This window comes from Centrocercus urophasianus, unplaced genomic scaffold (genome assembly GCF_019232065.1).
Source record: "Centrocercus urophasianus isolate 14NV4802_14NV808 unplaced genomic scaffold, USGS_Curo_1.0 seq_16, whole genome shotgun sequence".
NCBI lineage: Eukaryota > Metazoa > Chordata > Aves > Galliformes > Phasianidae > Centrocercus > Centrocercus urophasianus.
This window is the reverse complement of record NW_024884711.1, coordinates 4689697-4700122: the sequence shown is the minus strand read 5'-3', so window position 1 is coordinate 4700122 and position 10426 is coordinate 4689697.

Below are 10426 nucleotides of genomic sequence, written 5' to 3'. Positions count from 1 at the left end.
GGACAACTCCCAGTCAGGCAAAAGGAAAGGACTGCCACCGCAAGGGTGCTCAGATGTGGAACCAGCATCCAGAGAGACTGCAAGTTTCCATCCTTCCCAGCATGCTCAAACTTAACTGAGCTTGGCTGAATCAAGCCCACAGCACCAACAACGAATTCTCTAAAGGTGCCATATGCACCAGCAGCCTTCACAAAAAGGGATGAGCCAGAAGGAGAAAAGCTACAAATTGGCTGAGAGGAGACATTGCCCCTATGAGTCCACTGGGCAGCTTAATAGTTTCTACTGCCTCTTGTCAGTCATCTAGACAAGGCATGAAAGCAAAACACTGCAAACATCCAGGAGGAAGGGGCACACTAGGATCACCTGGTTCCACGTCAGCATAGGCACAGCAAGCCATCGCCTGACATGTGAATACAAATGGCCTTGGTCTTAGTTCAGCAACAGTCTGTATATGCTCTTGGCACACTGTTGGCAGTTTAGTCATTGCAAACATCTCCCTTTACTCTTCACCTGATGGTAGGGGCTGAACACTTTCATGTTGCTTGAGGTACACTGGGGTCCACTGATGGGGACCTACATACCTGTGCCCATAAGCTCTGAAGAGTACTATAGCAGAGACTGCAGAGAATGAACCAGTCCAAACTACTTAGAAGGGATGACTGACAGCCAGCTATTCACTGTGCACTGCCGTGGAGGGCCTGGCTTCACCTCCAACCATCCATTTTGTGGCCAAGGAGAGAACAGGACAGCAATCACCAAATTGGTGTCTCATCCCCCAGGTGCAAAACCCCAGCACCAGGCCCCAAGGAGCTCACAGACCCTCCAACGCACCCCCTGCAGTCCCAGTGCGGCCGCCCAGAGGACGCCAGGCCCTCTCCTCCACACCCCTCTCCTTTGGCATCAGGGCAGAAGAGATGCCACCTTCTCACGCTCCGGGGCCAGAGCTGAGGGATGGCAAAGGACAGCCGACACAAACACAGCAACTCCACTGCTTTTAATGACTGCCAGCCACCATGTTTGGGCCAGCATGTGGCACTCAGAATCCTGTCACCATGGGCACCCAACTACCCTCAACCGCAGTCCCTCAGCTGACACTGCAGGAGACAGCAGCTTGCCAGGCTCTCTCCAAGAGATACCTCGCATTTCTTGTGATTTCTGAGGACGGGATGGAGCAGCCACCTTTAAAGAAGAGGCGGCTGCTGGAAGAGGCTGATGACATCGAGCCCATGGAGGTGGACCCGCCTGGCAGCGAAGAGGAGCCCATGGAGGTGGATCCACCCGTGGCAGATGAGCTGATGGAAGTGGATCCACCTCCATCGGGGCAGACCGGCCATCTCTCTGCTGCTGCCAGGCCAACCAGGAAGAGGTCGCGCCCCAAATTTCATCACAGGGGCGCCAGGATCCGTCCACCTCCCGCAAAATGGCCGCCTCGACGCCGGCGCTGATCCTCCCGTCCTGTAAGTTTGCCTTACCTGCGAGAGCCCCAGCTCACGGCCATCCTGCGGGGGATGCCTCCATTGCCTGGTCCTTCTTCTGTTCACAGCCAAGGCTCCTACGAGCCCTTCCTTCCCGACCCCCTCCCTCGTCCCTTCCCAAGTCCTCTCATCTCTTCTTCACCAAGTCCTGAGCAAGAGGGCAGGGCAGGGACTGCCATCCTCGGAGCTGCTGTGCCGGGGCAGCGGGACGAGTCTGACAGAGGGACCTCAAACATCGCAGGGCTGCGAGGATCCCGTAAGTTTACCCTTAATCTTAAGTTTGCCAGGAGGGACAGCACCAAATCAGGGCCATCCCATGGGCTCACACAGAGCCTCCATTTCCTGATCATTCTTGTCTTTTGACAGCCAAAGCTCCCATGAGCCCATCCTTCCTGTCCTCCCTCATTCCTGGCCAGGATGGAAGAAGTCAAAGAAGGGACAGAGGCAGCTGCTCCTGGGGAGAACCACACTTTGGTTTGGACAGGAAGAAGTGCTGAGGTGCAGCAAGAAGGTCCAGTCCAGGTGTTTTCCTTTTTGGAAAGTTTAGACTTTCCTTTCAAGACTGGACAATCAACAATTTAAAACAACAATACAAAATATTATAAAAGTAAAAACTGCGATAGAAAATAAACACATTTTCTTTTTTAAAAAAGAAAAGCACTGATTGTGTCTCTGCTTTAGGAACCTTATAGTTTGCACGTAGGTTCCCGCGTCCCCTCCCTGCCTCCCGCACACAGAACGCACCCCGCAGCAGGACACGCTGCCCTCAGTGCCAGCCCGAGGAACAGCACCGCACTGCACACACCGCTGGGGCTGCCCCTTGCCCTGCCTCAGCACCTTCTGCTACTTTGCAGGGATCTTTCACACACATATAATAAAAAAAAAAACAGTAAAGAGCCTCTTCTTACTCTTGAATGACAGAATTAGAAAACTCACAGTATTCCACATCCTCTCAACAACTGATCGGTTAATGAACAGAGATGCTTGAGCTGAATACAAGAATTGGCATTTGTTGGGACAAATGCAGAACTAAAGCAAAACATTTTGGTTTCAATTAATGACAGCCCCCCCCCAGGTGGCAGTCAGAAGTCCCCTGCCCTGTGCCATCATGGCAGCAGCTCTGTCCCACCAAATAGCCTGGCCCAACTGCAGCCACACAGAGGTGTGCAGTCAGTGGCGGATGGGCTGACACCAGGACCTGGGGAGCGCACAGCGCTGTGCTAACTCAGGTGATGGCAAATAACCGTGTGCAGTTTGATAACTTCAGTTTCTGTGCAGTTTCTTAACACAGTCTGTGAACAGTGGAAAATTCACAGCCATGCTTTCTGTTTTGATTCAGGAATTTGAGAACAGGTTTCAAGATTGCCAGGAAAATGATCAGTTTTTTAATCTAATTGCGACTCCTTTTTCAGTCGGCTTAAGTAGGTTCTCTGCAAGTTTTTAAATGGAATATTTGCAGTCAGACACTCAGCTCAAAAAAACTGACCATGTCTCTTTTTACCAGACTTCTATAAGCCCCATCTGACCAAAGAAAAATACCCCTCACTTCACAGTCATGTCTTATACATGTAATTGCTTTCTGCCAGTACATACTTTCGTGATTGACTGTTTTCAAGGATGAATCACAGGAAGAGTAATATTTCATCAAAGATCTCTGACAAACACCTTTTGAGCTTACTGAGAATTGTGGCCACTGCCACTGAACTAGATTGATGTGTTTGCGTCACAAAAACAAAATCCATTTTTCTTGTTCTCTCTTTATTTTTTAAATTAAAATATAGAAAATAATAAAATATAGGTGGGCTGATCCAAAAGTTATGCCTCCTATTTTGTTATGTTTGTTCATGGCATCAGAGGCAGACACTGGTGGTATGGCAGTTGAGGTTAAGCTTTCCCACTAGTATTCCATTACCTTTTGTTGTTATATGACAGGTGGCAGCAAAGGGGCAGTCCGACAAGTTGGCATCTGATGTGGAAGTGCACCTGAAACTAAGGTATGTCACTGAACTACTCCATGTGGAAAAAATGGCACACATTGCCATTCATTGACACTTGCTGAATGTTTATGGAGACCACACAGGGTTTGTGACCAAAGTGAGGTGGTGAGTGGGGTGTTTCTGCAGTGGCGACAGGGGGTCAACTCTGCTAGTACAGATTTTTCTGAGCGTAGCATGCAGTATTCTGCTCATTGCTAGTGAAAATGCATAGCTGATGGTGAGACTATGTTGAAAAATAACATCTTGTAGCTGAGAATGCACTCTATCAAATAGTGTGGTTGTGCTCTTTGTTGTAGCTCCTGTTAAAATAAAAAAGGAGGCAGTACTTTTGGAGCAACCTATGTAATCTTAGGTGGATCCAATATGAGGTGAATTGAGACTTTTCCACCATGGAGGCACTCACAGCTAGTTAAACAAGTGCACATAGTCCTGGCCAGAGAGCTGGCTTTTGTCATTGGGTTGGCAATTGCTTTTGAGGCCACAAATCTATCTCGGTTGAGAGAATTATATTTGGGTATCAAAGGGCACAACAGATAGACTCAAAACCAAAGAAAAAGCAGGAAATAAAACACAGTGATGTAGTAAAAAGCAAAGAAAAAAAAGTTCTGCAAGATGGTGGGTGATGCACCACTCTTGAGATGTAAAGCCACCACTGCACCACGAAAACTAATTGCACTGTCGGTTTATCACACACATCATACCAGCCTTCAAACCTTCTACCTCCATATGCAGGCACAGCACCACAGAATTCCCAGGACATGCTTCACAGCTGCTGCTTCCATTTGCAGTGATTTCTGAGCAGCACCAACTTCACACAGGATAGGTGCTTTTTACTCCCAGAAAATCACAGACACATGTAGCTGGAGCAGGAGTTCCACAAGTCTGCAGTCCAACCCTGTTCCATCATCCAATCGCCCTGGCTCAGAGTTTTCTCTAATGGAATCTTCTTCCTTACAGCTAATCTATATCTGTTTTTCCAGCTTGTGCCTGCTAATAAACATTAGGTAAAAAAGTCCATCTTCTCTCAAATGCCAGAATTTCACTCTGAGTACATGGCCCATTTTTTAATTTTAATTTTGAGCATAATCACTTGAGAAAATGGAAAGTACAGTAACTAAGATTACATAGAGTAGAAAGGAACAGAAGAAAATAAATACAGGCTATGTAACAAAAGAGGATGAAATCACTCTCCAGGGGACATGGAATGAATCTCTTTCAGGAATCCCAATAATGAAATCCAAAAATCTAAGACAAGATTAGGAATACTAGATGCAGGATCTGAGACAAGGGCCTGAAGGTTACAACAGAAGCATTAAGAATTAAGAAGCAGCAAGAAGAATTTAAAAAAGATAAACTCTTAAATAGGAGGCACAGAATCCAGAAGCCTTAAAAAATCTTTTAAATTTGCAGTTATGGAAGTTATTCAGAAATATCAGGCAGCCTGAATAGTCTGGTCTTCCTCACACCTCCCTAAAACAATTCAGGAGCAAATGGCAGTGAGCAATTCAGGGGTGTCTTTTGCTACAAATAAAATGTTCTCTTTGTTGTTTTGTAGTATCTCTGTGTCACTGAGAAATCACAATAGAAGTTACTGTACAAAAACATTAATGCACTAAGCAGGTGAGTTAAGAGACCAGTCAAAACTTTCAAATATCAGCTCAAAAAATGGACTTTTACTATAAATATTAAATGAAAAACCTGCAGAGTGAACATCTCTTGCCATTTCTCATCATGATTCCTTTCTCTTAACTGGAGTAAATATTTCATTGTAGTAAAACTGAACTCTCATTCTTCAGTAATGGATTTGCTGAGATTTAGATGAAAGTATTTCTAAAGCTAGAACAAGCATGCTGCTCTTTAACCCAAAAGTTCAGTTGTGAAATAAAAACAAGAAGTGTTTTCACAACAAACCCTCACAAGGTCTCAGATGCTCCAACTGCTCTGCTTTCATTGCAGAAATCCCACAAAAGTCTCTTCCCTAAACCACTCCAGTTCATAAAGTGAGAGCTCACAGACAGATAGTTCTCCGTTCTCAGGTCCCTTTACCTATTTAACAATTTACTTATTTAATGGTTCTGGAAACAAAACATTTGAATAACAAACCTTTTCAGTTGTCATGCTTTTTTTGCCATTCATTCATTCAGTCACTGGTGAAATCTCAGATTGAATCGGTGTTTTGTCTCTCGAAAGGAAGCAGAAGCAATGGTTGTAACATCAATTTGATGGTAAGAAATCTTGGTTCTGTAAGAACCAAGCTCTAGATTCTTAGCTATAGAGATATGTTAATAATAACAGAATACTGTTAATTTCAAGAGAGAGTTTCCCTTCTGATGTTTTCCTACACAGCTATCAAGCATGAATTGCACTATGGCAGAGCCAATTGCGCCCTATGGGAGTCTTCAACATATGAAAAAGTAACAAAGATGTAAGACTGGGCTGAGCCTTTACTGATCCCAAGAAACCCGAGTCTCTTAAAACTTCATAGCTACCAAGTGACTTGGTTTCAAATGACCTGCCCTGCAATGACCCATTCCCACATAACACCAATATATTTTTTTTCCTTTTAAGCTGTGTATTATAATGTATGTCCCATTACTGCAGCCATTTCAGGCAAAGCTGCAGTTAGGTGTGCTACCTATGGGCCTTTCCGTGTGTCACCTTTTGTGTAAGCAGATGATGAATAGTGATGAAACGTACTGTAGCTCCACTCATTATTCAAGCCAAGGCTGCCTGTGCCTCCCTAAAATAAAACTTATAACCGCCGCTTGCCATCTGCTGCGGTGCAAAATACATTTAGGATAAAACAACCCTTTCTAATAAGACGAGAGCACAACATTTCATTTGTCATCAGCAAGTGTAATAATAACAGCTACTGACCTGTGGCCACAAACACGTCACTGTTCACAAATACAGAGAAAGGCAATTAAAATCTGAGGTGGTCAAATACTGAAAGCAAACTACAAGGACACGTAAATCGGAGTAAAGGAGTCATTTCAGAGAGGATTGGTTCAGCGGTGGGAGAAGATGAGTGAATACACAAATATACATGAGATGAGTAAATATGTAAATATACATTTCTTCACATGATGAATTAGGTGAATAGGTCTCATAGCCATGCCTTGTTACATTAATTTCCTTTAAAATGTCATTCCCCAAGCTGTAAAACCAGAGGCTTTTAAAAATGCAGTCAAAACATGTCCAAGGAAGAGAAATCCCACATAAAACAAGGCCCAACTTGCCACGCTGCTTTTATCAGTTCCCCATCCTCCAAAACCTGCACTCCCCTCTGGCTTCACCAACCCCCTGCTACAGGCAGTGCACCTCCACCCAAACCTAATGGGAAGAGGAGAGTTGCTAGACTCCATAAAAAGAAAATGCCTGTAATTTAATGCCCAATAAGACAGTTTTGCTACACCTGAAGCAGCCTGGAACAGGAAGATCCCTGTTCTTCTGGTTGCCATCAGCTAACGTATCTTAAACTCATTGCCACTGCTCTTTCACCTATGCAGTGAGCTGCTGTGCAGCAACTCAGTAAGGCCAAACAAATTATAAAAAAAAAAACACCTCGATGACCAGGTGGTTTTTTTTTTTCCTCTTTACATTTTGCCAGAGTTCTTGCATGCTAATAAGACAGTGTTGGGCACTTGCCCAGCCAGTCACTGCTTCACTATTAATTCTGAGTCTGGATACCGCAGGCAGCATCCCCAGCTATTTGCTGGAGTCCAATCAGCCAGATTCATACAGTCTTGTAGGGGGAAGCAGACTGTATCCATTCATTATCTCTAACTCTAAAGAGAAGTGACAGATGTTTTAGATTCTAATCTTTACAATAAATAATAAAAGCAAAGTAAGTTTTCCCAGGCAGAAGAAAGCAAAGAGGTATATTTCCTGACCAGTGCTAAGTGAAAGTGAAACGAGTGAGGTTTATGATCTTCAAAAGTATCACTGCAGTGGAATGAGTATAAGTGATAAAATTGTTTCATTCTTATAGCAAAATTGAAGTTGGAAACTTAGAGTAGATATTATTCGCAGTTTTGTACTACCAGCAAACCTGTTTTATATAAATAAGTTAAAGAATGACAGTCTAAGTGGATTTCAGAAAATTCTCTGTACTCTTCTGGACGATTATGAAATAAACTCAACTTTGTCTCTCTGGAGCTCCTATGAAAATACCAACTAAATTCAGTTTACTGAATGCTGAGGCACAGCCCAAGCTATGAGTGTTAAATGATTTGCCTCAAGTAATTATCAAGATCAAATGTTTCCATCACATTTGTATATAACAGCCTGCTGTGCTTCAGATCACTCCTTCAGATCATGAGGTAGGATGTTTCTGCTCTCATATCTCAGACTCACATTAGTCCTTACTTCAGTAATTTGCCCATGCTCCACATGACCTGGAGTGGTCATTTTCCTGGAAGAACTCCATTTTTCAATTGTTTTTCCTTTTGATTCACGTACCCACGCCTCTGAGGTTGAGGTGAATTTTCCATCCCATTTCCTCTTATTTTTTCCATGGTCACCCAGGTAAAACCACAAGGTTACACATGGTGTGCATCCATTATAACCCTGTTCTAGAGCAGAGGAATGCTTACTTCCAATAGCTGGGATTCTGGTCCATACAGCTGGGAAGTAGGACATATTGTCTTTGAATTGCTGGAACTCCTGGGACAGTTTCTCCACAGGAAAAGCCCAGAGGAAAGAACAGAGATTTTCTTCATACTGACAAAGTAGGCTACCCACTGTATCCACCGTTGATATTTTATCATCTTTTCAAACTATTACTGTTAGTGTGTTGGCATACAATGATGATCCACTCCATACAGATTTTCACCACGTAGCCCACAGGCACTTTACGTCATTTAGACCTTGGTAACCACTCTCTGTCTGGGTCAATACTATACATCATCTCCAGCACAGTAATTCCTTTAGGTATGGGACACATTTCTCCATGGTGACCATTTACCTGGGTATCATGCCAGATCTTCCTTAAAGGGCCTTCTTTCCTTCACAGTTGACAAGAACCGGGATGAAGTTACAAAATCCTAGAGGTGTTCTAGGTACCATTCTAGGTATCTGCCCTTATCTTCCCACACTCCCTACTGCTCGTAATTGTCCAACCTTGGGGCAGATCTTTGTATGGTATTCCTAAATAGTTGTTTAACTTTAAACTAAACCTGAAACACATACAGGAGGCATAGCAATAGGATCATGATGGTTTGAACAGTGCCCATTTTCTCCCCCATAGCTTGACTCCCTGAGGAGACAAAATAAAGAAGGCAATTATTAATAGTTTTTAAGATATGATTCACAAAGAATAAAGATGACTGCAATACTGAGTACAAATTAGACCAGATTAGTCTCCCAATCACTGTGACACAGTACAGAAAATTGATAACCTTAATCTAGCCCCTAGACATGGTGAACAGCACAACAGGGAAAATAAATACCAAGTAAAGTTGTAAATAATAACATTGTGATTAACAAATGTTAAACTACTATAACATGTATAACAATTTAGTTTAAGCATTCTCTGGTCAGATCTGTTGTTACGTCAACCCTTTGAAATCCATGTTGGATTCCAAAAAGGGCTCCTGTGGTTTAATCCAACAGGTAGCTAAGCGCTGCACAGCCATTCACTCATCCTGCCCACTCACTGGGAAGGTGAGAGAACTGGAAACAAAATAAAACCCATGGGTTGAAATAAAACTATTTACTAAAACAGGAGAGGAGAAGAAAAAAAAAAGAAAAAACACTGATAACTATGTAAGTATATATTGTTATAAACTTCCACAATGCAACTATTCACATCCATCAATTGAAACCCAACTAACACCTGCTTGCCACCTGCTGACTGACATTCAGCTAGCAACACAATGACTCACCATCCACCCAGCTTATCCCTGAGTAGTAGCTTCCCACACTGGCCAGCTCCCCGAGCTTTCTAGCCTTCCACAGGTGGCATGTGATAACACAGATACCAATCCAGGCCAGCTATCCTGGCTTTGCCCCTCCTTGTGCCCTGTCCTGGTGCTGCAGTGGCCTGGCGCAGGTGCCTACCCATTGCTCAGCAACAACCAAACATCAGTGTGCTGTTAACACCATTTCAGTGGAAAACAGAACACCTTTAGATATGTGTAAGTGCTGATAAGATCTCCTCTCCATCTTATCTTCTCCAAGGCTGAAGAATTCCAGTCACTCCGTCTTGTCTTTCCGTCTTTCCGTCTTTCCTGGTAAGGGAGGTACTCCAACCCTTAATCACCAATGCAGACCTCCACTGGACTCTTTCTAGTAGTTGTCTTTCTTGGAGCTCTCCTGCTGTTACTGAGTTCTCAGGTCTTATGTTGCTTGTGGAGCTATCATGGAACAGAGTCCCTGCATATTCGCTGCACTCCACCTTGGGAGTTTCCTCGGTGCTGTACCTTCTTTTAAGAGGTGGATATCACAGTAAGTCACCTCCAACAATTATTCCATATAATCTACCTCCAGACTATATTCACTCAAGCTTCACAATACAGAGAAAGAACTGGTGAGATCACATGCAGTCTTATGAGGATTAGAGCTCAAGAAGCTCTCTGGCTGCTTCCAGGTTTGCTAGAGACGCCGGGGCCATGTGAAGGGAGCTGCAGATACCCTCCTTTCCCTCTGCTGCTGGCTGTGAAGTTCTTCCTCAGCTATGCTATTCTTTCTCTTGTACTTGTACTGTTCTTGTACTTAACAAGGTTAACCAGAAATTAATAGTGGCTTGACAACAGGGTGAGAGATAATATAATTTTACTGGCACTGAATGTAAATACCCAAAATACACGCATATGTGCTCTGAGAAACTGGTAACTCAAAACACAAATGATTAAGAAAATTAGTTTCTGATATGACATCCAAGAAAGATTAATACTGAATTGATGCTCGACATGGGAAACACATCAGTCAGTACTTCACAGTACTTCTTGGACA